Here is a 26,314-nt window from a genome sequence, read left to right as displayed (position 1 = left end):
AGGATTTTTGGTGGATTTCAATCACACATTAGACATTAAAAATTTTAAAGTGTATTAGATTACTATGCATTAACTGTCCTGTGGAACCTGTTTTATTTGCTAGTAATTACGCAAGGCAGCGTGCTCGCAAAAAATATTATTCTCGTTTACATTAGTATTCCTAAAGACCATATAGAGAAGTAACCACAATTCATGAAAGTTTTTTCTCCTTAATAATGTCTATCTCTTGAAAATAAGGTGTCGCAAAAATTTAGTGATCTACAGTAATTTTAATTTATACTGGTAACATATAATAGTGCAGTACTTATTTCTTTTCGGTAGCAAAAAAACAAAAACAAAAAAAACACATAATACCAATTTTTCACTCGAACTATTCATCAAATGATTCTCATTAACTTAACAATGACCTAACATTTAAGTAGAAAATTATTTTCCAAGCTTGCTCCATTTTTAATTTTAAAACAGGAATTCCTACTTACAAACCATGGTATTGGAATACATGATAACTGTTATCATGGTTATGAAATACAATGTTTATTTTGTATTTCAACATGTTATTGAAATATTCTAGGCCTATTTGAAAATTAAACGAAGCTAACAACATGAACAACTAGGCTTCACAATATGAAATTATGAATTTCATTATCATTATATTTCTTTTTTGTTTATACCAAGGAAACACCAGAATACAAAGAGATGAAAATAAATCATGCAAGAAGTAAAACTGTCATACAATATACAGTGAAAACGAAAGCAGTTCAAACACTTCTTGCATATTTCCTGTACATTTGTTAATCGTTTAAGATTCATGACTTTTTACTACTGCAGATTGTGGTGTTGCGTATTGTGTAGATGAAGTCGTTTCAACATTAAGTTATCATTTAATCACGAGTTCCTACTGATTCGTATTAAATAAGGAAGCAACAAAAGATTTGTCCTAACTTGCCTGTTAAACTGTTTTCAAAAGTAGCATACGCTCTCAACTCCTCCTCTCAAGCCAAGTTTACGGATTCCCGATCCCGATTGATTTGTTTCTATTACACGGTCCCAAAGACATATATATAAATAACATTAGCATGCCTCTGCCAGGAGAGAGAGAGAGAGAGAGAGAGAGAGAGAGAAAGAGAGAGAGAGAGAGAAAAACAAAACACCCAAACAAAAACAAAAAACAAAACAAAACAAAAAACAAGTAAAATATTCTGAAAATAAGTTTCATACTTTTAATTAGTGTATATGTTTTGTTATCTGAGTGGGTCGAACTGTTATTTTCAACATCGACAAGGTAACGATTTAAAAAAAAAAACGTGTGTGTGTTAACAGCTAAACCGCTTAAATTTTATCTGCGTTTTCTAAAATTGAAACTTTTCAGGGCCATGGTACACATAGGAAAGAACACCGCCCATCCGATTTTAACATGTTTAAGATTTTTAAATAAAAAATTCACACATAAAATTTGGATAAAGACAATGCACCCATCCCCATAAGGTTTGCTCTCATTTTGAAAAAAAAGACTTTGTACACGTTAAATTCACACGATATATATATATATATATATATATATATATATATATATATATATATATATATATAACTCTGATTTAAGGACTAGGGAGACCAGACCATTATATATGGCTTAAGGAGACAATATACAGATTTTTTAAATTTGCTTTTTTCTAAAAAGAAATACCAGATCAAAGATCTATAGAACACCATTTAGTCGACTCTTGCTTTATTTTTTCATAATAAATGCCTCCTAAAAATATATGAAAAAAATGGTCTCCTTAATATTTTATGTTTCTCTCATATGACTTAAGGAGACCAGTGTATATTTTTCATAAATATAACTTGTGGTTTAAGTAGACCATTTTTCTTTCATAGTAATTTCACTTATTATGCATTAATTAACATATTGTTTCCAACCAGAATAGTTGCGGATGGTCATTAGTCAAGGTCAGCAGAAAGATATTTGTGCTAATGTGACTCAACATGATCAGTACAAAACTTTGAATTAAACTAAAGTCATTGCACAAGTGACTTAAATAGAGAGTAGTTGCCCCAGTGGCGCAGTGGTTAGAGCGTCTGCTCTAGAGTAGCGAAGTAAGGAGTTGATCCTTACGTCGCAGGTTCAAATCCCACTGTGGGATGGGGAGACCGGTCCTTCAGATGAGACTGTATAAATCGAGGTCCTGTGTCGCAGTAGGTGCTGGGACGAAAAAAAAATCCCTCGATGCTCAATGGCCGTAAGTGCCGAGTATAGGACAAAATTTGCAGATCTCCACCAGCATGTGGTGGTGTCTCCATATGAGTGAAAAAATCTTGAGAGGAATGTTAAACAACATACAATCAATCAATATATAGAGAGTATAAGCCCAGAGTAGCTTGTTCTGATATCCACATTTAACTCTCAATGCTGTCGCCCACGTGGTGCAGTGGAAAGAGCCTATGCTCTAGAGTCGTGGAGTTAGTTGATCCTTTTGTCACATGTTTGAATCCCACTGTGGGACGTAGAGACTGGTCCTTCATACAAACAGAGGTCCAGTGTCGCAGTAGATGCTGGCATGAAAAAGATCCCTCACTGCCCATTGGCCCTGAGTGCCGAGCATAGGTCATTTGCAGCTCTCCATCGGCAAGTGTTGGCATCTCCATATGAGTGAAAAATTCTCCAGAGGGACGTTAACCAACAAACAAACTCTCAACGCCCAAAACAGTTTAACCTAAAAGTGAATGCAGACACAGATTATTCTTTAGACCAAGTATAGTATACTCCATATTGTTTTGCTGAGGACAGAAAGTTCACAGTGGACATCAAGTAGTTTTTCCTGCTATTTATACCCAGCTTCTTTTAAACCATATAGTCACCGAGTGCATTCGCTTTTCCAACTAATTGATGAAGTTCTGACCTATGCCTATATTTGTTTAAATTCTTTCTGATTTAAGAATACATTTGACCAGTTGAAACCAAGAGTACATGTACTACATAAAATTTCAAGGTTTGTGATTAAGATTCAGTAAAAGTCATGCCCCATCCAGTATAGCAATATGTGGATGCCATGTTCAATATACATATTTGCTATCATTAAACTTGCAGAGACCATGAATCAAAATAATTCAAATGCTTAAAAATCATTTTATTTTTACTGCTAGTCAAAATACAGTCACTCAAGCATATCCTTTGTTAATTTGAAAAAAAAATATGATAGTTTAACATTTATTATTAATACCATACCAAAGCACAAGATAGTGCACTTCTTACATAATCCAATGATTCATGCTGTGATTTTACCTATTTAGATGCTTCTTATTTACAGTTCAGTATACATGATATACCAGTACAATGTGACATTAACCTAGAATCAGTTAAATGGATCATTACTATTCTGTTTTTAAGAAGTTTGCAGGGTAAAAAGTATAATAAAATAAAAATGTTGATACATTTATTGATTGCATATGCTAAAAACTTTTATAAAATATCAAACATTGTATCATAACAGCTTTTACAAATTAATTCAATACATTCAAAGGTACAAAAATCAAATTATTTTCATCCACAGTTTTATCATATTTAGTTGAACAACAGCTACATCTATTATATAAAATGTATGGTAGTTGGCACTGATGGTATATATGTCCTGAGCAAAGAAAAAACATACCTAATCAAAGAATACAAAGCTCACTTCTATAAATGTTATCTACTAGTAAGGCAAAGTCTCACTCAACAAACACTTTGGTAATGTATATCACCTGGATCCAAAATCTATGCAAGTTGGTCTGGGTTAGATTTAACTGCTCAATAACCCTGAAAATGTATGTTACATCCAGCATCAGAAGCAGGATACATCATCTATGTTTACTGATCACCAAAGAGTATATTGTTACTTTGAATGAACCTTCTTTAAAAAACTGGTCATTAATCCAGAAAATCTAAGTCAAATCAAGGATTGGTACCCTGAAACATTTACATGTACATACATCATCTTTGCAGGTTTGTTCAACATAGAGTTTATAATTACATGAGAATAGGACTGCTCAAAACACTTAATCTTGTGGAGTCCCCCATGTGGCGCAAAGGATAGAGTTTGTAATCTAGAGTCGCAAGTAAGGATTTAATCCTTAAGTCTCAGGTTCAAATCCACTGGGGATGTGGGGACCAGTCCTTCAGATTAGACCATATAAACCGAGGTCCCGCCTAGCAGTTGATGTGGGCACAAAAAAGATCCCTTACTGCTCAAGGCCCTGAGTGCAAAGTATAGGTCAAATTTTGCAGTTCTCCACCAGCAAGTAGTGGCATCTCCATATGGATGAAAAATTCTTGAGAGGGATGTTAAACAACAAACAAACAAAAACAAAAAAACACATGAGGAAAATGTAGATCAGGTCAAGCATCTGAAGTAAATCTGTTAATGTGCTTTAATCCATGCAAGTTTGTCCAGGTAGAGCTTAGGAATAAACCTTGCTCCTTAAATTTTAACTGGGATGACAATGCTAGGTATATAGTAAGAACTCATCTAGACTGTCCAGAAAATCTAAAAAATATTTAGCAATTTCTTACTTGCATGATTTAAAAAAATCTGCAATCTAACATTATTTCAAAAAAAATTTCAACACATTTTCTAATTTTCAACAAATTCAATGCACTATGAGACGATTTAACATTTCTGTACTTAAAGTGCAATATACATGCATTATACTGTATGTTAAATCTTTACAGTTTTCTTCAAGTACTCTAATAGTATATGAAATATGAAGATTACCAACAGTGATCAAGCTTTTAAGTCCATTGAAACAATACATAATTAGAGCAGAGCAAACAGACCTCTAAAAACACCAGGTGCAATGGAGGAGAAAGCATTTCCTGCCATGTGCTCCTTGACATGATTGGGCAAATGGAAAAATCCACAAACAATTCAGTGTAAACAATTTTGATGAAAAACATTAGTCAACATTCAACTTAATGATCGATTGAATTTGCTATAACAATTAATTTACACGTAAGTGTACACACATGTATGCATACTAGATGAATTATTTCACAATATCCAAAATTGGACAATAATAGTTTCTAATCTAGCTAGACAACAGGAAATTTTCATTATTACTTAAATTACATGAAACTATTGAAGTCTACGAGATACAAATTATATCTAAAAATTATACACATTTTAACAAGTGTTTACAGTTTAGTGTATTTATTATACACAAATGATGACTTAGTAATTATGACTTACTATTAAAGTCCACAGATTGACTTCCAGATTTCAGCTCAAAGGCTTGAAGATTTTTAGTGGCTCTTTCATCATTTTTTTTTCACTGAATATTTTCATTTTTATTTTCAAGACGCTGTTTTTGTTGAGGTCTTTTAGCAGTTTGATGCAATCCAAGAACTCCAAGGGCAATTTAAGAACTCCTGAATTTCTTTCTTACCTGGAAAAAATAAAAATTTAAAAGTTTAAAATATATTCAACTTACATGAAGAAAACTGGTAAAACTAGTGATAATGTAATAGACCTTTCAGATGTTCCAAAGCAGCTACATGTATCTAATTAAAAAATATAAAGTTTGAAGTATTTAGAGTCACCTGTATTCTGAACAAGGGATATGTGTATTTGACAGACAGATGAATGAATAGACTGATCACTATAGAGCACCTTAGTCTTTTTTCAATAATCTTTATATTAGTGAAAATCAAATAGGAACTAGAGTGTTTCAAGGAATGTATATGTCACCTGCTAGGTATCGTCATTAAAGAGGTAAATAAATCTAAGAGTGGTCAGCTATTAATTTAATATTAGCATGGAGGTTCAAGCATTTGCCTGCAAGGAAAAAAAAGATCCAAAAGTATTTAAAAGACTGGGATAGAATCTGGCAATCAAAGAAAATATGGTTCCCCAGTCCTCAAATGAATAATTTAATTGAAATTATGAGGAATAACTATTTATCATTTTATTAATACACATGTAGGTGCTTCCAACAATCCTCGGAGGAAATGAATTTCAGACTGTCTTTACTTTAATTGTCACTTTGTCAGTCAACACGATTCATTGTGGAATACTGATCCCAATGTATTTTCATAGTATTTAAATATAAGTTTGTGTGGTAACTGAATTTCATACAGTTTCAAAGTATAGTATCATGATCTCAAAAACATATATAAATGCTAATTATCAAAACCCTGCCTCTCAAAATTATGGAGATATAAGGTGTGACAGACGGACAGACAGACACCAGGTAAAGTGATCTCTAAGTGTCGTTCTGCTCTGCAGTTGACACAAAAATGAAAGTTAGTCAATTTTTGACCATGTATATCACTTCAGTGATGAAAGGAATGCTGAAGTGGTAAGTCTATCCTAATTATTTGAAAATACGGCAACCCCATTGGTCAGAATATAATACATATGCTGTCCAGCCTTAATTTCATTGGCATAAAGCAGCACAAAATACGATTTTATTGGATGGTGCAACTTGTTTTTCTAGGGGGCGCTGTTGCAACCCTGGAAAAGAAAACAGGACTGGGGCTTGCCCCTAGGGGGCACTTACTGACCGGAAGTAAACAAACAACAGAAATAGCAATACACTAGAAATATGTCCATAGGACATGTATGCCCGCCGAGTGTATAGTAATGCAACATGAAATTTTGTGTTAGTGTATGAAGTTTGATGAGAATATCTTGAAAAGTTTCTTTAAAATTGAAATTGAAATCTAAAAAAAACGGATATAGATGATAAATTCTCACCAAATTATGTATAGATGCATAGCCTTAGATATCAATATTTTCAATGGTTTTAAAACCATGCAAAATGCAAATTGAAGGAAAGAGAGGTCAAGGTCACAGGAAAGGTCAAAAGTTTTTGAAATAGTTGAATAGGTCTTACTAATTATATATGTATCAGCATATTAAGTTTGATAAAAAATATCTTGAATGATTTCTTTAAAACTGAGCTAGTCACAAGCGTGGCTGCTCTAGAGTCGCGAAGTAAGGAGTTGATCCTTATGTCGCAGGTTTGAATCCCACTGTGGGACATGGAGACCAGTCCTTCGGATGAGACCTTATAAACCAAGGTCCCATGTCACAGTAGGTGCTGGCATGAAAAATACCCCTCACTGCTCAAGGGCCATGAGTGCAGATTATAGGAGAGAATTTGCAGCTTTCCACTGGCAAGTGGTGGCGTCTCCATGAGTGTAAAATTCTCGATGTTGAATAGGTCTTACTAATTATATATGTATCAGCATATTAAGTTTGATAAAAAATATCTTGAATGATTTCTTTAAAACTGAGCTAGTCACAAGCGTGGCTGCTCTAGAGTCGCGAAGTAAGGAGTTGATCCTTATGTCGCAGGTTTGAATCCCACTGTGGGACATGGAGACCAGTCCTTCGGATGAGACCTTATAAACCAAGGTCCCATGTCACAGTAGGTGCTGGCATGAAAAATACCCCTCACTGCTCAAGGGCCATGAGTGCAGATTATAGGAGAGAATTTGCAGCTTTCCACTGGCAAGTGGTGGCGTCTCCATGAGTGTAAAATTCTCGAAAGGGACTGCAGATTACCTGTAATGATTGACCAAAATCCCTACTAGGCTTTAAACTCTTCATTCTTGACCTGTATTTCGTCAAATAAGATTTTTCCAGTTAATTAAGGTAAAATTACTAATTGTTAAAACTGTAATTTTTTTTTTTTTTTTTACCTGAGCCAGATTTTTACTTTTCTTAAAAGTGTCTGTATTTGACTGTTGGTTCAACCTATCTCAAGGAAATGATCTGTAATAGTAAATGTTAGAAATCATAATCTGTTCTCTATCTACTATAATCACGAGAAAAGGTGCTGAAAATTAACAGATGGAGATAAAATCAGCAGTCATATTAAAGGCTTTTTTCAATAATCAATTTATTAGTGAAAATCATAAAAGTATTAGGCAAAAAGGAAAAATAAATGTTGTCATTAATTAACCTTGCATATCTCTACAATTTTCTGATAAGAAAATTATACCCGATAGATGCAATATAATCACCCTTTGCCTGCCCCTAAATTAAATTATGAAATTTTGATCGATTTTGATCTAGTAAGCAATTATTTAAAACAAGGTTTTTTTTTTAGAGGTGCCTAGGGTTGAAATTCATAGAAAAAACCTACAAAAAACGTGAAAACCTATTTCTATCATACTGGTTTATATTTATTACAAATGTCCTCATAGTCAGCATAGCCCAGAATGATAGACCGCAGACTCTCACCATGAACATTTTTAGTGTCCTGGTTCGAAACCATTTGTTGGCACATTTTTATTTTTTCAAACTTTTTACCTGTATAAACACTAAAGAACGAGTGCACTTATGGGCCCCGGTAAAATGTGAAAAAATGAAGAATTAAATTAAGCATAATTTTCCATCTCAGATCATTAATTGATATCTAAACCATAAGATTCAACAAATTTTATCGCTGAAATTCATGAATATACAAAGAGCAAAGCCATACAATGTGGTAGGGGTCAGCCGACATTCGTGATTTTCTATAGTAAATCGAGGACGGTCAATCATTTCAAAGCTTTTGTTTATTGTCAGCCTAACATTGTACAAACTTGTGCAATTGACAAAAAATGCATTATACATTTATAAGACTTGTGTGAAAGTAGGAAATTTGTACATGATTAGGCTTGTACTTAAAATATTAAAAATGTATGAAAAGTTCAATGTTTTTCCTATAACAAGCAAGAGCTATTTACCTGTATGACCTATGTTGAACCCACCCGTGGAATAAATTATTTAAAATACTGGTAGTCACGTGAGTTCTACCCAGGTAAACATTCCTCAAAGATGCTCACTGTAAAACATAACCACGTTTTGTATCATTATATCGAAGTCAAGCCGCATAGAGAAGTTTGTATGTATTTGGTTTTAGGAACACAGGATGGTTAGGAGAGTTTAGTGTCATTAAAATGTCATCATAAATAAAAGTGTCAAACATTTTTAACATTCATGCAAGACAATGGTACTGGTATTGAAAGCCACCTAAATACACTTTTTTTCATTTTAAAATTTAAAGGAACTAATGTTAATACTTATTGTATTATTTCAAATGCAAGCATGCAAATTTCTGAGTTTGTTCACTATAGATACAGGTATCTATACAACTTCATTCTATTTTTTTCTCGGGTAAAATAGTACAAGAAGTATCATTCGGCAAACGCGCCTGTCAATGATCCACCATCAGATTGTTCAAGTGTCTGATTTAAATGTCTCCTCCCCTTGATTTAAATAAACGAAACTCAAAATAGGTTCGGTACGACTTTTCCGGATTTGGGGTATCTAGCATTTAAAAAACTTCATTTGTTTCAAATCCATGCAGATTTAGGTGATGTTTTAATGTGATTTTAATTAGAAATGTCCACTTGTATTTAACTATTACCAAAAGAGACCAATTTGGTAATACATTCTAAAGTAATATGGCACTGAAAAAGGGCCCATTAAGCATTGCTTAAGTGCACTTGTCCTTTGATTTTTTAATACAGGCTTTTGCATTTTACTTAATATATTTTCTTCCTTAAATGCATGTTTGGTGTTGATATAAAAGACATCTATGGAAATGCAGATCATAAATTCTCTTTAACTAAACGCAATCAACCGGAACTAAACCTCATTGTAAGCACACTTTGTTCGAGGACATGAATCATTCACTTTGTGTTACTTGATACTGCAGGTGTCATGAAAAAAAATCATGCCGAGCAATAATTGCTGTGTTTGCCTTTCAAGAACATAATGACGTGTAATAGTACTGTTGTGCCAGTGGGAGAGATACTGTTCTATGCAGAGTAGATGCAGTTCATTCCTCGGGAAAAATGTGTGCATTGGCGATATGTTATGCTAAAAATGCATGAGGGTTTTCAGATTAGAAAAGAATGTGGTAAGGTCAGTTAAGGTTTTATGTCCCATTGCCATTACTCAGTCAGACATCAAGAATGACCCTCAAACAAAGGATGTATCATTCTGTAAATACTGAGGTAGGATCACATGAACACACAGTTGAGTAGAATGAAATATATTGAGATAACAATCAGAATTCAAGCTCAAAAGCCCATCAAAAAATACAAAATAGGAGCAGAGCAAATACGGACCTCCAAAACATCAGAGGTGGGATCAGGTGCCACGGAGGAGTGAGCATCCCCTGCAGACCAGTCACACCCGCTGTGTGCTCCTTGTCACGACTGGGAAACAATAGAAAAATCCATACACAATTCAGTGTGTAAATAATGGCCTTACAATAAGTATGAAAAACGTCAGTCAGCATTTTACTTAATGATAAATTGTATTTGCTGACAAGGTCATTGTATCGACCATAGAACTTACAAAATGATGACTTTAAACAAGACTGCTGATATTCTTGTTTCAGCAATTTGTTTGTCAATAACTTAGGCCAAACAAAAAAATATGTGTGGTTCCGGTTATACTTCCAAAAAAATTAGGGTAGGTAGGTAGGGAATTTTTTTTTTTTTTTTTTTTTTTTAATTTTTTTTTTAACAAAATGATTTTCTTAATTTTTCTAAATAATACCTATCACTGCTTTGCAAATGGCATTTAGTTGTGGTGTGATAATATACTAGTCAATATTGGTAGGGGACACCTACATGCTAGCTTGCTTTGGATTTAACACTATTAAACACTAGCACTATGTTTTGCAAGGAGGCCGTCATTGCTGAAACTAAAACTTAAAACGGAACCATTGATGGAAATCGAGGAAAATTCCTGAAAAAATATGAAAATTGCCAAAAAAAAGTTTAGGGTCGGGGGTATAAAATAGGGAAGGTCAGGTAACCGGAACCACACACATTTTTTTATTTGGCCTTACCTCCTTTTAAAAATTGTTCATACATAGAGGATGCTCTTGCGTATCGAATCAACTGAGAGATATAAACCCTGTATGCAGGTGATGAAGGTATATTGCTGAATAAGTAAGGGAAGTTGACGATTGAAAAGTTAAAGTCATCACGTTTATCATAAAGCTTGGTTGTTAGATTACCATTAATGTAGAACTAAAGCAATACATGAGAAACAAGAAACTACACACATGTGACCTAAAGTCAGTGACCGGAACATATATCGGTAAGCTTTTTCTAAAGACTGAAACCAATATTGGTCCTATAGGTCATCTCATATTTTTAACTAGAAGTGTTCCTTTGATACTATATTTTACTTAATTTCTATAGACTTACTATACCCTGAAAAAAAAAAGGAAAACAGGAACTACCTGTTTAAATGACCCCGACCACCGAGTTTAATCTAAAGTTTGTCCCTGCCTACCTGAAAAACAGACTGCCTCGGGCAGTCAGTAATTTCCAACTCTGGTTTTTAGATGCTAAATGTTTAATATTTACAATTAAATGCTTATATTTACATTTTTAAATTCATGATAGATTGAGAAAGTCGATAAAATCATTTCTATATTAAGTCTGTATACTGTATAGGGGGAAAATAACTAGCGGTGTTAATATTCGCTATATTCAAGATGTGAATAAATCCGTGAATTCAAGAAACAGTGAATAAGTTTTCAATAACCTACATGTTATATTTGGAAATTTGAGAATAGACTACGATAGGTAAATATACGTGCAGTGCATGGTCATTTCAGTAATTACGAATCGTACCTGTCATTCAATTATTTTAATTATCACGCTTGACATTAATTTAGATCACCCAGCAGATAATAACCTGTATTTGTAAAAAAAAAAAAAACTGTTTTAATAGCCAACGCTACATGTTTCATCAATCAAAACACTAGGGTCATGGCTTTTGAATACCCGTACGTAACTATGTTATGACGTGTATTTGTTACCTGCATTATCATGTTTTTATCTACATTTTGGTTTTAAAAAATCATTTAAATAACTATCAAACTTGCTGATGTATATATAAATCTACCCTGTTGTTCGTAAAGTGAATACATAACGCTGATTAATGCTTTCTAGCTATGCTATGGATTAAACGGATATAGACATTGAAGGGAGGTACATGTAACCTTAGTTATATACCGATTCCGCGAATTCAACAAACCGCGATCGTGTCAGAGGAGAGAAAAACATGAAAATTACAACCCCTGAAATTATCCCCTATACAGTACTTCAACCGAGAAATTAGTTGAAACTGGTTCCAGAAAAGAAGCTGAAAATGTTCAATAGTTTACAGACAATACTTGACACATGATGACTGAACAAGAACAGATAGCAATAAGTAATTTAAATGACTCAGGTGAATTATAACCTGTTCAATCTTAGATCCACCTTTTTTCTAATACGAGGGTTGATCCAAAAGTTCATGGAATTTAATTATTTCTAAAATGTTATTGTGATTTGATGAAAGCAAACAATAGGCATATTTATAATATAGAGTCATTATGCAACAATACTGGAAAATTTCACCACGTTCCAATTACCAATAAGGTCACGAGCTTTCTGAACACTGATAGTTGTAAAATCCGGGGGAGACTTCGACGTAACGTCAAGTTAAGTATGTCATGTCATGTTATAGGAGCATCTCACCCTCATGTTCAATTCAACTAAGTAATTCTACAGAATATTCTGCCTTTTTCTCCTTTTTTCTCTCAAGAAAAGCCTGGGTATCCACCAATCGACTTATCTTTATATTACACTCATATTTCAAAAATACTCCCCATCCTTCCATATGATGTTCCAATTTCAGTAGCAAAGTCAAGCACAGTACGTCAGCGGTCAACATCCATCAATGCTTAATTTGTCTACGAGAAAAACAGACCCTCCAAAAGCAGCCACACCTTTAATCAACCTCCATGGAAGTTCTATTGTTCTTAAATTTCTCACGCCACTGGAAAATCAATTGCTAAATGCATTTTTCTCCAGCCTGTATCAGTAGTATACCCCTTTAAGTCAAAGTGTTCCTAAGATTTTAACAAAACTTATAACTTGACTGAAATGTGACGTTCTCTAACAATTAAAAGATGAACAAGAAATCATCAACTAATAATCTAAATATCAAGTTAAATCAGTAAAACTCTCACAAACAGGTATATTAGTGGTCAAGCAATCGTAATAATGACAAAATTCTCATTTTATTTGCCACTTGGGGCAGATTTTTACTTATCTCACGTATTAAGAATTAAAATGATAATGAAAGAGTAAATGTCTCCCCTGCATTTTAAAACATCCTTTGCTATGGCAACTGCCATAGAGTTACTATCATTAATATTTAAAATATTTTTTATTAAAAAAATTCAACAAGTGTCTATATTCTTATTTGTAATTTTCAACCACTTTCACTAATAAATAAATAAAATAAGAAGAAATTCCATGAACTTTCTGATCAATCCTCGTACATGTCAGTCATTAAATTTATATAATATACAGTATGCATAAGGGAGACCAAATGTATTATTACTGCATTAAGGAGACCAACCACTATCCATATGTAAATCAGTATTCAACCACTTTCACTAATAAAAAAATAAAATATGAAGAAATTCCATGAACTTTTGGATCAACCCTCATACATGTCAGTCATTAAATTTATATAATATACAGTATGCATAAGGGAGACCAAATGTTTTATTACTGCATTAAGGAGACCAACTACTCTCCACATGTAAATCAGTATTCAACCGCTTTCACTAATAAATAAAAAAAATATGAAGAAATTAGTGATGAGACATCAGTTAATTTTCATAATCAATCATCGGTTGGAATCGGTTACTGCTTCTGATGCGATTTCACCGATTATAATCGGATTTCTTCATAGTTTTGTATACAAAAAGCAGACTATTACAATAATTTCATTTATTTCTTTAACATGAATATATAAAATACATAATATATTATTAGCTCACCTGAGCTGAAAGCTCAAGTGAGCTTTTCTGATCACATTTTGTCCGGCGTCCGTCTGTCTGTCCGTCTGTCTGTCTGTAAACTTTTCACATTTTCGACTTCTTCTCAAGAACCACTGGGCCAATTTCAACCAAACTTGGCACAAAGTATCCTTGGGTAAAGGGGATACAAGTTTGTTCAAATGAAGGGCCACGCCCTCTTTCAAGGGGAGATAATAAGGAATTAGTGAAAAAATAATGGCATCATTTAAAAATCTTCTTCTCAAGAACCACAGGGCCAGGAAAGATGAAACTCATGTGGAAGCATCCTCAGGTAGTGTACATTCAAGTTTGTTCAAATCATGACCCCCGGGGGTAGGGCGGGGCCACAATGGGCGATCAAAGTTTTACATAGAAATATATAGGAAAAATCTTTTAAAATCTTCTTCTCAAGAACAGCAAAGCCATGATGAGTCATATTTATATGGAAGCATCCTCAGGTAGTGTAGATTCAAGTTTGTTCAAACCATGACCCCCGGGGGTAGGGTGGGGCCACAATGGAGGATCAAATTTTTAAATAGAAATATACATGTTAAGGAAAAATCTTTTAAAATCTTCTTCTCAAGAACAGCAAAGTCATGATGAGTCATATTTATATGGAAGCATCCTCAGGTAGTGTAGATTCAAATTTGTTTAAATCATGACCCCCGGGGGGTAGGGTGGGGCCACTATGGAGGATCAAAGTTTTACATAGAAATATATAGGAAAAATCTTTAAAAATCTTCTTCTCAAGAACAGCAAAGCCATGATGAGTCATATTTATATGGAAGCATCCTCAGATAGTGTAGATTCAAGTTTGTTCAAATCATGACCCCGGGGGGTAGGGTGGGGCCAAAATGGAGGATCAAAGTTTTACACAGGAATATATAGGAAAAATCTTTAAAAATCTTCCTAAGAGTCATATTTATATGGAAGCATCCTCAGGTAGTGTAGATTCAAGTTTGTTCAAACCATGACCCCCGGGGGTAGGGCGGGGCCGCAATGGACTATCAAAGTTTTACATAGATATATATAGGAAAAATCTTCTCAGGAACAGCAAAGCCCAGATTTGTCATATTTATATGGAAGCATCCTCAGGTAGTGTAGATTCAAATTTATTCAAATTTTGACCCCCGGGGTAGGGCGGGGCCACAATGGAGGATAAAAGTTTTACATAGAAATGTATAGGAAAAATTTAAAAAATCTTCTTCTCAGGAACAGCAAAGCCCTGATTGATCATATTTATTTGGAAGCATCCTCAGGTAGTGTAGATTCTATTTTGTTCAAATCATGACTCCCGTGGATAGGGTGGGGCCACAATGGAGGATCAAAGTCTTAAATAGAAATATATAGGAAAATATCTTCTTCTGAAGAACTGCAAACCATGATTAGTCATTTTGATTCAATTTTGTTCAAATGATGAACCCCAGGGGTAGGGTGGGGCCCAATGGGGGATTGAAAGTTTTACATAAGAACATATAGAAAAAATATTTCTTCTCAAGTTCAGAAAAGCTATGTTTAGTCATATTGATACGGAAGCATCCTCAGGTAGTGTTGATTCAAGTTTGTTCAAATGATGACCCATGGGATAGGGAGGAGCCACAATGGGGGATTAAATTTTTACAAAGGAATATATGGGAAATTTTTTTTAAAACTTCTCAAGTACAACAAAGCCATTTGTTATATTGACATGGAAGCATCATCAGGTTGTTTAGAATTCATGCCCCCCCCCCCCCCAGTAATCTTTTCAATACTGAACTGATTTGTGCTTTTGCCTAGCCAATGTGCTCAGGTGAGCGATGTGGCCCATGGGCCTCTTGTTTTCTTTGTTGTTTTGCTTCTTTTACACTTTCTAGACCTAAAAATATTTACAGTGGACACCCAACATGGCTGCCTAGCGGCAGAAAACGAACTTCAAAAAGTTGTGGGGGGAATTGATCACTCTATATTTAAGGTAAATGTTGACTAAGTTGCATATTTTATATCTCAAATAAAAGATACAATTAATATTTTTTGAATAAAAAGAATCAGCTGATTGATCAAACCAAAGAGCAAACACAGATTTGGCAGAAAAAAAATTCACCCGGGAGTAAATTGAATGGGTCGGTCGGGTTATTACAGGAAACAAAAATAATTTTTTTTAGGCCCTATATATGCATCTTCGGTTCTTACTCACCTCTGCTTCGTGCTAGTTGGCTAGTATCAGATGCAGATGCCATTTTCTTTCATTAAGAAGAAATAAATTTTAAACCAGAAATGGATAATTCCAGAATGTATTGTATTAGAAGTATGTTTCCGATGATCGATTATGAAAAACTATAATCAATCATCGGAATCGGCAGCATTTTTTGGTCGACAATCGATGTTTTCTGATTATCGGTACAACACTAGAAGAAATTCCACGAACTTTTGGATCAACCCTCGTACATGTCAGTCATTAAATTTATATAATATACAGTATGCATAAGGGAGACCAAATGTATTATTACTGCATTAAGGAGACCAACTACTATCCACATGTAAATCAGTATTCAACCACTTTCACTAATAAATAAATAAAATATGAAGAAATTCCATGAACTTTTGGATCAACCCTCGTACATGTCAGTCATTAAATTTATATAATATACAGTATGCATAAGGGAGACCAAATGTATTATTACTGCATTAAGGAGACCAACTACTCTCCACATGTAAATCAGTACTCAAAACTTGAGATTTTAATACCCTAATAATTTACATGTTTAGTTACATGAACTAAATCTATTTACCTTTGTCATAATGCAAGAACTGTTTTACATTCAGCCAACTTAAACATTACACATGCATACAGTGTATGCCATGCATTAGGAAGACCAGATGCATTATTTCAACATTAAAGAAACCAACTACAATGGAACAATTAGACAGTATTCCAAAATGTTCATTCCAATACCATAGTAATTTCCCTTAATTTGTTTGTATCTAGATGACTTAAATCAATTTATCTCAGCCAGAATTGGAACCAAAAAACTAATCATAAAAGTGGCCAAACACATGAACAGACAGATGGACATGATGATTCCTATGCTTATATACACCCAAAGTTGCCAAAGTAGAGCAGATGCAGTGGTTAGAGCGTCTACTCTAGAGTCGCGGAGAAAGAAGCTAATCCTAACATCGCGAGTTTGAATCCCACTGTGGGACGTGGAGACCTGTTCTTCAAATGAGACAGAGGTATTAACCGAGGTCCCATGTCACAGTAGGTGCTGGCTCGAAAAAGATCCCTCAATGCTCAATAGCCGTAAGTGCTGAGTATAGGACAAAAATTTGCAGCTCTCCACCGACAAGTGGTGGCATCTCCATATGAGTGAAAAATTCTCAAGAGGGACGTTAAACAACAAACACTATACACCCAAAACTTTGTTTGCAGAAGATTTTGTGATACATGCTTTACAAGTATACATATTGTTCATAAGGGAATAAAAATGCTATAATATATCATTAAGGAAAGCAACTGAAATTAAATGTGCACTTCTAATTGAACTAAACAAAATTACCCTTTGTCAGAATGTAGATTTATAAACAGGAAGGCTGTTTTTCTTCATTTTTTCCATGTCACATTCAGACTGTTCTTGAAAAAATTCTGGCATAGACCCTGTAAAAGTAAACAGTGCAGATAATAAAGAGCTTCTAAATAAACTGCATAATATTTAAATGATCCACTTAAAAGGGATAACAAATGCATTTAACTCCATCAAGGAGACCAACTGATATCCATATATATATAAATCAGTACATGTATTTTAATTGTGATATATTAATATCCTAGTAATTTACATTTAGTTTCATGAAATAAATCTATTTACCTTTGTCCAATGACCAATGAGCACAAGCACTGATTTTTCCTATTTTTTCTTAACGGAATCACCAGGGCCAGTCTGCGGTCCATATGATTCTGGCATATGTACACTCTGTAAAATGCATATTTGTACCATGTACAGGCATATGAACAATATTTCTATACTACATACATGCATCATTAAACTTAATAATCTTTTTTTTCCAAAATTCATTATTCATAGTGTTTTTCTGTTAGCAAAATTCAACAAAAACTATACCATATATATATACTTGCCTATAAGGTGGTCCACCTATAAGTCAGTTGTATTTTTTGAGGTTATTTTGGAGGGATTTGCTATTAACCCGCTTATAAATCGGTACAACTTTTTGCCAGAATCAATTGACAATTTCAAATCAATGCTCTGATGTTTTAACCTGGTTTCAAAATACTAATCTTTTTATGACTCACCTATAAGCTGGACATAAAGTATATACAGTACCTGCATTATACATGCATTAGGAAGACCAAATGCATTATTGCAATATTAAAGAGACCATTGTGGCAAATGAAATCAATGTACTGGTATGAATTGTATTCAAAATTACGGGTGTACTAATTTGTCTGAAGTATATCATGATATAATGTGATACACAAAGACTTTAACAGGATATGTACATATACCCACATGCCTAAATGTAGGAACAGGAATTATCGTTCTACAATAATTTATTGAAATTGCCAATATGAATAAACAAAAGCAAACTTTGTTTCGATTGTATGAACTTTAAGTTTTCTTTTTACACTACGGTCAGATAATCTAACTATCCCCCCTGGTTGGCTACCGGGTCCTTCGTTAGACTGCCTTATCGGACATGATATTTACTGAAGATTTGATTTTTGGTACTGACTTTTATACTCAAAATAATGTCTTTAATTGTTTAATTTCTTGAGTTCAATATCACTTTGATGTGTTCAGTGTTTACTTTGATATGTACTGATGTGTAAAAGCGTGTATTTTCGATAATTTAAATTTCTAGTACAGTAATCGTCCCCAAGCTGCTGTTTCATTATCGTGTCATAGTATCTCTGAGAGTGCATTTTATTAACACCTCCAAATCACCTGGCCTCCGTAATTAAATTTAACTACCAAAAACAACAGCTTGGGACAAATAAGGTGTGATTATCAGCAATGGTCCCATGAAGCCTGTGCTAGACCTAACGGAAATGTTCAACAGACCGTAAAATTAGCATAATGGGATTATTGTGTACTAAGGTGTGAATTCAGCGGAGCGAGAATTTGTTGGACTTCGAGATAACGCATGTGTTTATAGCACTTGGGACCGTAAATCTACTTCGAGATAAGTGAGGTATTCGAGATTTCCGTGTTCGAGATACCAGGGTTTTTTTAAATCATAAATATAATAAAAACGGCCGGGACCGTTGATTCACTTCGAGATATCCGTGGTATTCGACATACCGGTGTTTGAGATACCAAGGTTTACCTGTATATCGATACATATCTAGATTAATGAATATATCGTATCAAAAACAAGAGGCCCATGGGCCACATCGCTCACCTGAGCACATTGGCAAGGCAAAAGAACATATCAGTTCAGTATTGAAAAGATTACGGGGGGGGGGGGGGGGCTTGAATTTTAAACTACCTGATGATGCTTCCATTTCAATATAACAAATGGCTTTGTTGTACTTGAGAAGATTTTTAAAAAATTTTCCCATATATTCCTTTGTAAAAATTTGATCCTCCATTGTGGCTCCTCCCTATCCCAGGGGTCATCATTTGATCAAACTTGAATCTACACTACCTGAGGATGCTTCCATATCAATATGACTAAACATAGCTTTTCTGTTCTTGAGAAGAAATTTTTTTCTATATGTTCTTATGTAAAACTTTCGATCCCCCTATTGGGCCCCACCCTACCCTTGGGGGTCATCATTTGAACAAAATTGAATTTACACTACCTGAGGATGCTTCCATATCAAAATGACTAAACATGATTTTCAGTTCTTGAGAAGAAGAAATTTTCCTTAATGTTCCTATGTAAAATTTTCAATCCCCCATTATGGCACATCCCTATCCCCTGGGGTCATCATTTTAACAAACTTGAATCTACACTACCTGAGGATGCTTCCATATCAAAATGACTAATCATGGCTTTGCAGAACTTCATCAGAAGATATCTTCCAATATATTTCTATTTCAGACTTTTATCCTCCATTGTGGCCCCACCCTACCCCTGGGGGTCATGATTTGAACAAACGTGAATCTACACTAGCTGAGGATACTTCCACATAAATATGATCAATCAGGGCTTTGCTCTTCCTGAGAAGAAGATTTTTTAAGATTTTTCCTATATATTTCTATGTAAAACTTTGATCCTCCATTGTGGCCCCTCCCTACCCCCTGGGGGACAGGATTTGAACAAACTTGAATCTGCACTACCTGAGGATGCTTCCATTTAAATATGACCAATTAGGGCTTTGCTGTTATTAAGAAGAAGATTTTTAAAGATTTTTCCTATATGTTTCTATGTAAACCTTTGATCCTCCATTGTGGCCCTGCCCTACCCCCAGGAGTCATGATTTGGACAAACTTGAATCTACACTACCTGAGGATGCTTCCATATAAATATGACCAATTACGGCTTTGCTGTTCTTGAGAAGAAGATTTTTAAAGATTTTTCCTATATATTTCTATGTAAAACTTTGATCCTCCATTGTGGCCCCGCCCTACCCCCAGGGGTCATGATTTGAACAAACTTGAATCTACACTACCTGAGGATGCTTCCATATAAATATGACTCATCATGGCTTTGCTGTTCTTGAGAAGAAGATTTTTAAAGGTTTTTTCCTATATACTTCTATGTAAAACTTTGATCCTCCACTGTGGCCCCGCCCTACCCCCGGGGGTCATGATTTGAACAAACTTGAATCTACACTACCTTAGGATGCTATCACATGAGTTTCATCTTCCCTGGCTTTGTGGTTCTTGAGAAGAAGATTTTTAAAAGATACTATTAATTTTTTACTAATTCTTTATTATCTCCCCTTGAAAGAGGGCGTGGCCCTTCATTTGAACTTGAATCCCCTTTATCCAAGGATACTTTGTGGCAAGTTTGGTTGAAATTGGCCCAGTGGTTCTTGAGAAGAAGTCGAAAATGTGAAAAGTTTACAGACGGATAGACAGACAGACAGACAGACGGACTACAGACAAAATGTGATCAGAAAAGCTCACTTGAGCCTTTGGCTCAGGTGAGCTAAAAATGAGTAAAAAACAATTATTATTTTTATAAAATTCATGCATAATGATTTATAAGACTTTTTTGACAGAATTGTTAAAGAATTCAATATATTGCATATCGTATTAAAAAAGTCTTTCCTTTTTTTTTGCTCAATACACAGCCCTAGCAAAAATGATATACAACAAGGACTTTGATTGGATTATTAACATTCATTCGACTAATCATAATTATTAACTGTTATTGCACTTTCATTTTCAAAATGTTGTTAGGTACATTGTTTGTTCACTCTTTTGCATTGATATTATAATTTATAAAAGAGTATTTTAGGCCATCATTAAAAATATCTTTGTTTCCCCTAACCCGACCCTGAAATTTCAAGTTGGGTAGGTAGGTAGGTAAATTATTTTTTTTCTCAAAACAGTTTTGAAAATACATTCTGAAAAATTGAATAATATCTTCATAAATAGGAAAGAACAAAAGAAACCGAATTTTTAACAGAATATCATACAAATGAAGCAACATGTATGGAAAATTAATTCACAAATATTCAATTATTCATTTGAACTTGTGTATTATCTCAGGCCAGTGTAAATTTATTGAAATCGAATATTTTAAAAAAGGACAAGATTCACAAATACTCAACCATCGGACATCCGAGTATATTTTTCAAACCTACTATCATCTTTGAGTATTTACGCAGACAAAATGTTAAGGCCCTCGCGTGGTACAATGATTCTAGTGTTTCGCTTTGGATTCACGACGTAATTCAGAAGGCTTATTCTAAGTGACTCACAGATCCCTTCGTGGGACGTGGAAACTGGTCAGTCGAATGAGACCGTAAAAAACGTAGATCCAGTGTCGCAATATACATGTAGATGTTGACACGAAAAAGATCCCTTACTGATTCTTAATGATCAATGGCCATAAGTGCCGAGTAAAAGTCTAATTTAGGAGTCCTTAACCAGGCAGGTGTTCAAATGTTGTTGGCCCAACAATTTTAAAGGCATTTTAAAGCAAAGAAGCAATCCTATTTTCAAGGGCCTAACTAAAGAAAAGTACACTGGACGTCTCAGAAAGCAATTCCATAGGCCAATTTTAAAGATTTCAAAAGTTTACCCCATAAATAAAAGGAATGAAGAAACGACATCTGAATTATATTTATCAAAATGAAATAATTATACAAAGACACATTTAAAACTCCTATGGTCCTATATAGTAAAAATAGGACCATACAGGAACTGTCTATAGCTCGAAACGAATAAAATGCAGTGACATTTTTTCAGATGCATACACAAGGTGGGTCCCTCATCTGCTCATGAGGCATGCTTTGCCATGCTTGCTACGTACATTAATTTGAGAAGAAACATTTGTAAATACCATTTTAACACTCATTAGTCATGGTATATTTGATTCACGAACTGTTTCAAGAGTGTAGAATTCTAATAAGTTAACGATTTTTAATAAGATTGATACGTCGCCGCTGTTTTTATAACACGAACTTACCCTCTGAGGTCACATGTTGTGAGTGCCAAATGAGAGTAAAACAAAAGCCGGCGTTCTGATAACAACAGATTTTGATGAAATTGTATTTTATAAAGTTGATAAACAATAAAAAAAAATATCTGAATAATCTTATTAAAAAAACTTTTCAGTCGGCACGATTTTAGTGGGTCGGTCGCGTTAGGGGAAACAAAGGTATTTTTTATTTTGGCCTTAGCAGAAAAAAATTATCAATTTACCTTTCTTGGAATAAAGACATGTTGACCCTTGAGCTGAGATTTTCTCTCTTTCCATAGATTTGTTACACTGGGGTCCACATGATTCTAGCAGAGACCCTGTAAAAAAGGACTTAACTATGGAAAAGCATGAAGAATATATGCCTATTATACATATCTTAAATTCTAATGAAAACAATGTTTTTTAATTAAGAACCATATATTTCTAATGATTGACATAATACAAATTCAAAATAAAATATGCATGTCTATATTATACACTGTACCTTAAGCAGACCAATTGCATTATTACATCCTTCAGGAGACTAACTTAAATCAATGTTTGAGAACTACTTGTGAGAACAATAAATTTGTCTACTTTACAGTACTAAATGTACATGTAATCTATAGGATCATGTTACTTTAATTGACCTGCCTTAGTTCAACACAGTAATCTAACAAAGAAATTGAGCCAAAACAACATTTTAAGACTTTTTGAACAGTGCATGTTCCTATCATTTCAAAACCATTACCATGATTACCAGTAAAAATGCTAATAATAGGAAAATGATGACAATTAATTAATATTGTACTTTCAGGTATATTAGATGAAGTAATCTGATTCGTCAAGAAACATTTGTTAAAAAGCTGCACTATTATCCGCTGAATAATGAAGCCCCGCCCAGTGTCGCAACAGTCAACATTGCTTGACAACGGGTGATATTCCAAAAAATAGTGACTGCGCAGATTTATGCGCTCAAGGTTCACTATTATTTGTATTTGTATAAAACATTCAGTATAATAAATATTGCATGTAGTTGAGTGTAATATTGAAAATTTTCACCCCTCAAAAACCAAATACGTCAAAAAGGGGATGGGTTTCTTTTCCAACTTCTACATAGTTTCGCCCCTGCAAAAACTGGTATAGACCTTGGAAATGTTTAAACGGGCTAAGAGAAATCAAATGCATCAAGAGTACTTAATTGTTTTTACCCAAGTTACATGCCAAAAAAGATTCAGAGAGATGTCACATAAAGTTAACGTTGATTTGAACTGAAGTTAGGGTGTCAAAAGTCATTCACGTCCAAAAGTGACATTGATCATGTGTGGTAGATAATAAACTCCTACGAGCTAAATATGCTGCCATAATCAAGTGAGGATCTTTCCCTAATCCTATATATAAATCCATTTAGTAATACAATATTACATGCACTTAAGCAGCTGTTTATGACATTGTAAAATTATATAAACAAGACCGGTTTATATAATTTATATCAATTTATATAATTAATAATATAATTTATATAATTTTATCAAGATAAGTGTATGGGGTAGAGGGAGCAGACATTGAGAATCAATGTTGTCGGACCTCGTGAAACTAAACTAACAGTCTTCCAAATAACCCGGGAGTCCAATGCCAGGGACCTGTTAAATTTGCAGCTGGGCATGTAAAAATTGCCAAATTACATGTCCGAAGAGGGCATATGTGAATCTTCTTTCATTGTACAATCTTTACTTGCCATTTATTCTGTCCTTCCTCCATTATTCGCATATGTAATGTCGATGGATTGCCTGTCTACATTCTCGATACGACCTGTCAAATGATTGTCAATCTAATCATTGAAGTGTTTAGTTTAATTAACCTATTTGTTTTCTCGAAGTTGCTTGCTAAATTACGAGATGTTCATCAATGCCACATACTGTGGCACTACAGTCATGATCCCATTTCTGAAATTCAGTTCAGCTTAACTGGCCAACAAATGACCAGCATGCAACTCAAAAGTTATTTATGAACAAAAACGCTTTAGAAAATGGCAATCACAGGCCATGGTTGGTTTACGATGCTGAAAAAATTAATATAAAACCTTTATACCTAATGGGTTTTTTTTTGTTGCACAATACTGGTAAATGTAAGAATTTTGAGTAGGACATGTACAAATTTGAATGGGCTGGGTAAAAATGATAGGTCTACATGCCTGAAGGGCATGTGCTGAAAAAGAATTGTTGTGAAGACTGAACTAAAGCGACAGCGCCGGGCGATCATATAAAGTCCCCTTTATTACATAATAATTTGGCAAATTATCAACACATCAAGCTAAAATTTCCAACATATCTTAACGGTGAGAATTTTTATTTTTTAAGTTGAAACCTCGTGACCTGTGAAAAAAATGAAATTTGTATCCCATCTAAAGTCTTAAATGTATCAAGGTAATTTTCGATACAAATTTGCGGTTGGGGTTATAAATGAAGGATAAAACCAGAGACCTCGGAATGGAATACTCGGAAGTCTCTGGTTTTATTCCACCCCCAACTGGAAGTTGTATCCCATCTAAAGTCTTAAAATGTATCGAGGTAATTTTCGTGGAATAAATGAGTGCTTTACAATAAAGAGACTCGACCAGAGACGTCTGAAACGATTTATTTGACAAGAAAAAAGTCTCTTGAAGCGAACGATGTCATTTTAAAGTAGGTTAATGATTGATAATGATACATGAACAAAATATGAGCTTGAAGCGGGGGTGCCTGAAATTGAGTTAGATACCTTGTGGTAAAAATAAGTAGGGGTGCACCGTATATGAAACAAGCAGGTCCAGTACAATCTCTTTATTTAGCTATATAGCTTGAAATAGCTATATAGCTTTATTAAGCTATTCAAAATAGCTTGATTTAGCTATTTATATGCAGTTTTTCACAAAATTTTTTCTTGTATAAAATAGACAAAAAGTTGCATGTATTTGACCAGTCATATATGTACTATGGGCTATCAAAACATAAACTAAAATCAAAGATAGTTTTATCTTTGCAGCTTTTGAATACTTTTAAGCAAAAGATAAATTTCTATTGTTTGAGTGACTGTCCACTACCTTGTGTGCGTTGAGGCATGGATAAGTATGATTGCTTCTTATTGTACTGAATTATTACCAATCAATTACCTTGTTCACCATAATTGGCCTCCTTTATAATTTCATTGAAGAAGTAACTGCATCAATTGTGTTATATAGCCCCAAAACTCTTAGAACTTTGAGTACAAAGTCTCTCAAAGAGACACAATTTAATGAGTGATTTTTACATGCATCAATTTCAGAAGAGTTCAAGGTTGAATATCATCACTGCACCAAGGTGCGACTTTTTGTACCTGCTGAGAAAATTACACATTTAAGAAAAAAGTGTGATAAAATAGCTAAATTAAGCTATTCTGAATAGCTAAATAAAGCTATATAGCTAAATCAAGAGATTGTACTGGACCTGACAAGTGCCTGTGATTGATAGTCTGAAATTTCTCTTCACCTAAATATTAAAAGCTTGCAGTGATCGCTATAAATCTATACAACAGTCAAGTTACATACGGTAAACTAACATAAAAACAAGATTACAACAGTCATCATTACAGAAGGTACATTTTGAAGACTGTAGGTCAGTAGGTGAATGTAAACAGGTAAACACACGTGGGACAGTCACCGCAAATATAAACCACAAAACGACTTATAACATTAAAATGTAAATATTCATCTGCACACAGATTTTTGCATAATAATAATAATATTTAAAAAGTGTAAATTAAAATATAAAATAAACAAACCTCAAACCTTGTAACAAGGCTTGTTTCCCTACAATCTTATTCTGGTTCTCTGTCACTGAAATGCAGGGAACCATGCTGCGTTATT

The 26,314-nt window shown here is 34.1% G+C and overlaps 1 long non-coding RNA gene across 2 annotated transcripts; it reads right to left on the bottom strand.

Moving 5' to 3' along the window:
• Positions 1-3,111: 3,111 nt before the first annotated feature.
• Positions 3,112-26,314, bottom strand: LOC133179988 (uncharacterized). 2 transcript variants are annotated; one of them, XR_009720230.1, is made up of 5 exons: positions 26,230-26,314; positions 22,674-22,769; positions 17,700-17,804; positions 17,391-17,488; positions 3,112-5,421 (listed from the first exon to the last, which is right to left on the bottom strand). It is a non-coding gene; the product is annotated as an uncharacterized LOC133179988 (long non-coding RNA). The 2 variants fall into 2 exon arrangements; XR_009720231.1 differs by lacking the exon at positions 3,112-5,421 and adding an exon at positions 8,701-8,811.

The sequence above is a fragment of the Saccostrea echinata genome, unplaced genomic scaffold (genome assembly GCF_033153115.1).
Source record: "Saccostrea echinata isolate AGI-Se365-2 ecotype Australia unplaced genomic scaffold, CSIRO_AGI_Sech_v1 ptg000005l, whole genome shotgun sequence".
Lineage (NCBI taxonomy): Eukaryota > Metazoa > Mollusca > Bivalvia > Ostreida > Ostreidae > Saccostrea > Saccostrea echinata.
The sequence above is the reverse complement of the archived record's forward strand: the minus strand, read 5'-3'. Positions and strand labels throughout refer to the sequence as shown.